The sequence below is a fragment of the Argentina anserina genome, chromosome 7 (genome assembly GCF_933775445.1).
Source record: "Argentina anserina chromosome 7, drPotAnse1.1, whole genome shotgun sequence".
In the NCBI taxonomy this organism is placed as follows: Eukaryota; Viridiplantae; Streptophyta; class Magnoliopsida; order Rosales; family Rosaceae; genus Argentina; species Argentina anserina.
In genome coordinates, this window is record NC_065878.1 from 6,850,241 (window position 1) to 6,855,088 (window position 4,848).

The window sequence follows — 4,848 nt, forward strand, 5'->3', positions numbered from 1 at the left end:
TATGTGAGATTTCTTTTCACTTTTCATATCTTCTGGTTATTTTGTGTAATAAAGAATATTTGTTTCGTGAGAATTACTATTATATTTTATGTGTGTTTTAGGCTATTTAGATTTCTATTGTTTGGATAATGTATCAATCTCCGTAATAGATTAAAATTTTAGATGTTTTGGGATTATGCCTTTGTAATGCATATGTATAAGCCCATATATCATTCAATGAAGTTATAGTTATTTAATGCATTATAGATTTTCAAATATTCTCAAATACGTTATCACATACTCAAGTTCCAACCCTGAGCTTAGAGCCTTAGGATAAACAAATTAACCCCCTTTTTTGTTCTTTTTTTTTTCAGTCAGCAGCCTTAGTTTCTGGCCACCGTCAACTCTCTATGTCGACGCCCTTCGTCGGTAACTGTCTTCAAAGACTTCATAACCTTCACGCACGCATCCGCATCACCTCCTGCTAGCAAAGCCCCATAGGTTCCCACAAGTATTCCCTCCATCTCCTTTGTAGTCCCTGCCGAGACCCCTGCAAGCCCTATGTATGCAGCCCCTACAGCTCCTCTGTAAGGCTCCATGATGTGCTCATATTATTCTATATTTCTATGCATAATATCTTTTGTTTATATGTTTAGTTCTCTAATTTATCATTGATTTATTTTATTTTAGTGTGTTTCTAGGTTTGTGTCAAAGAGAGAAGAAAATAAGCTAAAATTAGCTAATAAAGATTAAATGGCGATTATATTCTTCATTGTCAAAATCTGCATGTGCAGAACATCCAAATTTGCTGACGTCTTGAGAGAATCTTCCCTATGTAAAGGAGCATGAATTTCATATGACAAGAGGTCTCCAGAGGACAATATAGATACCTAAGGAGCAGAGACCATCCATCCATCCATCCATCTTCCCCATTCCATTCGTTTACTATTTTTGTTATGTTTTCCTTAGTTATAGTTTGTTAAACCTTTTTCTAGGGTTAGGTGATGCCCTATCATGATTGTTTATGTAGTTTGATGTTTTATTGATGAATTTATAGTTTCTTTATGATGAATTCTTAGTCACTATTTGAATTGTTGCTTTGTGTTTAAGTTCTTTAATTGATCACCTTAGGGCTTTGCATCTAGTAATTAAAAGATGACTTTGAGGCGTACTTGCAATATAATTCAACTTAGCTTCTTGTGAGTAAGTGTGAATTACATTATTGTCGTACCTGAAGTAATGGTTTGCATGATTCTCTTGTTTTCTAGAATGTCATGAGTCATTCATGTTAAATTTATGTCGTACATGGATAGACTGCATGCTAGGATATACAACTTTTTGTCGTACCTAGAAAGTATCATGCACTTAAGGAAAACTATGGTCTAAGTGCCTTACCTGAACTTAGATACGTGAGTTGTCATGTAGAGATATAAAAGAATCCATTAGTTGTATCGATATATAAATATGATTGTCAATAGTTAATTATGATACCCTAGGTTTTATCTTATTAATTTGTTTGTTATCTTATCTCATTTGTTATTTAAAAATCTAAAAACCATATCTTCATTGCCTTTTGTGTTCTTAGTTTAGATGAATTAAGTTATGATTAAATTGATTCTCAATCCCTAGTTGGAACAATTTCGTATTTGCACATTATATTAATGACGATTCATGCGCTTGCGAGTTTTAAATAAAATTTCACAACACTCCAACAAAGAGATGAAATCAATGATAGAGTGATGGAGGCCTCTCTTTGTCGAACGTCTTCTTGATCTCCAAGGTTTATATGCACGGCTAGAGCAAAGGGAAAGAAGGCATGTACGTTTGATGTTTCTAAAAATTGTGAGGCAAAACTAATCTCTAGTGCCATGTTGCATCTTAAGGAATTAGCTCATTGAACCCCGTGCAGTAGGTACACATTTTCTACAGTGACGTTGTGCTTGCATTCCTCTAATAGATTAGTTTTCCTTAGGGGTGGGCATAAAAAACAGAAATCCCGATCCCGTCCCGATCCCGTCCCGAAATTTATAGGGACGGGACGGGACGGAGGTCTAAAAACGTTCGTCCCGTCCCGATTCCGTCCCGCTTCATTCTAGTGGGATGGGACGTGGGACGAATAATTTCTATCCCGCTTCGTCCCGTCCCGTCCCACCTTTAATGAAAACTTAAAAATTCTTATATATTTGTATCAAAATGAAACTAATTTATGTTCTTAATAACTCTAAAATTATATCAACTCAAATAATAATGGTAATTTATAATATTTTGAACATAATATGCATTATTTTTGTTAAATTTTCATTATAAAATGTTACTTTGTTATGAAAAAAATAAAAATATAGGTTTTTATTTAACTTCATAAAAAGGTGGGATTTGTCCCGTCCCGTCCCAACCGGGATTAATCCCGAGTGAGATGCATTCTTAAAAACTCTCGTCCCGTCCCGATCCCGTCCCGATTCAAAAGAGTGGGACGAGACGTGGGATGAGCTCCGTCCCGTCCCATCCCGTCCCGTGCCCACCCCTAGTTTTCCTAATAACCTAAAGTTATTATATTTTCTTATTATATTCTATTTCCTAACTTTAGGTTATTGACGTTGTGCTTGCATTCCTCTAATATCAGTTTCTGTTTTCATTTTATAGGAATTTCGTCTAATAATTGTTGTACATCATGTCTTTCCTAGCTAGTGGAATGATCGATCTTTTCGAGCTGTATAATGCAGAGACTAGCTAGATTGAGATGGCAAATGCCCTCATTAATAAATATGTCGCTTAATTTGAAATTCGAACTAATGGACGTGAGCTTCGACGCGATTGTGGAATTGGACTATAACACTACCATAATCAAATTGATGAAGACTTAAACTAGAAGGTCAAAGTCATGTAGCACAAAGTATTCTATACGTTGCCAATAATATGCGTTCTACGTAGGAGGAGTCAAGAAGAGGCATTCGTGACAAGTAGGTTGGAATTTCAACAACATCATTAAGTGGAATTTCAATAGAAGTTATGGAGTATCCGGTGCATTAGTTAATGAAAATTTATGCAATCTTTTTTCATATCTCACATCCTCTTTAGCAGTACTTCCCTAGTAAATTATTGACTGATACATGTGTGAAGTTTCTCTTTCAAGTCTTGTTCGGCCACAAAAGTACGATAAGAATCTTATCCCACTGATTGACGAAGACTACATGGAGATTGGTATAACCATTCCATGCAATTGTAATAGTTCAACATCTTATGAGTTGTTAATTATGCAACCTACGTATTCTTCGAGAAGCATTTTTTACTTTGTAGATTCGATTTTGTAGTGAAACCTTAGCTGGTGTTCAATATCTTCCCATATTTATGGTGCAACCCTACCCATATTTTTCATTCCAGTATATCTGGTTTCCCTTGATCAACATAACTCATCCTCTATCTTTTATCCCAAATAATTTTCACACCCAAACAGTTGACACTGTTTGTGAGCTTTGTAACGACCACGACTTCTGCCAAAACATTATAGGAAATGGGGTTTTGATATTGCAAATATGATTTCCACAACTTCATTACTTTGCATTTCATTAACTTCTAGTGCACTAATTAATGAAATTTCACTCAGTCTTTTATTTAGCACTACTTTTCTAATAATTATGTATCATCATGAACGGAGTTTGTCTAGTAAGCTTTCACGCTTTCAAGTCTCTTTCGACTACAGAATTATGAAAACATTTTTCGACCACAAAAGTTTCAAGTCTCTTATCCCACTTATTGAAGAAGACTATATGGAGATAGATATAAACTTTCTATGCGATTCCTAATAGTTTGACTTCTTATAAGTTTTTCATTCATGCGACCTACGTATTCTTCAAGATGCAATTTTTACTTTATAGACTCGATTTTGCAGTTAAACCTTAGTTGGTGTTCAATTTCTAATTTCTAATTCCTTCGATCAACCTAACTCATCCTCTATCTTTTACTCCAAAAGTTTCACACATCTAAATAGTTGACACCGTCTGTGAGTTTTGTAACTACCCCGACTCTTGCCAAAACATTGTAGGAAAAATGGGGTTTTGATTTGCAATTTTTCACAACATCATTACTTAGCATTTCATTAATTTTAAGTGCACTAATAAATGAAATTTCACCAATGTTTTTCGTATCCCGAATTATATTTAGCACTGCTTTTTAAAGAACATGTATCATCATGCACAAAGTTTCTCTAGTAAGCTTTCACGATTTCAAGTCTTTTTCGGCCACAAAAGTATGAAAAGAATTTTCGACCATAAAAGTATAATAAGAATCTTGTCTCACTTATTGACGAAGACTACATGGAAATTAATAAAAACTTTCCATGCTATTTGGAGTCCACATCATCACGAGATGTTAGTTTCTATCACCTAGTAAGCTAAGTATTACTTGAGAAACGGTTTTACACTTTTTGGACTCGATTTTGCAGTGAGCTCCACAGATGGCTTCGGCGATGGTAGTGTGGTCTCTGTGCTCTAGTTTCGCCGGCGACGTGCTTGGGCGGTGGAGGAAGTCGCAGAATCTTCGATTTGGCGAGGGAGCTTCGGCGCGGCGAACGGAGGTGTGTAGAGGCAGAGGGTGGAAGCGGAAGGCCGTGCGGTGCCTTTGGGGTCGGCGGTGAGGGCCACGGAGGCTGGAACTGCTAGATCGCCGGAGGCGATTTTGAGAGAGTGAGAATCGGGGAGAGAGAGAGAGGGAGCGACTGCGGGAGAGGAGAGAGAGAAGAGGTCAAGGGTTTCTATTTTTGGAAACCCTAATTCCCTAAAATTTTCTTTTTTAGTTCTTCTAAAATCAGAAACTAACTTCCGTCGCTAATAAATTTCACATATGACGTCCGATTAGAACGCGTGACATGTCCAT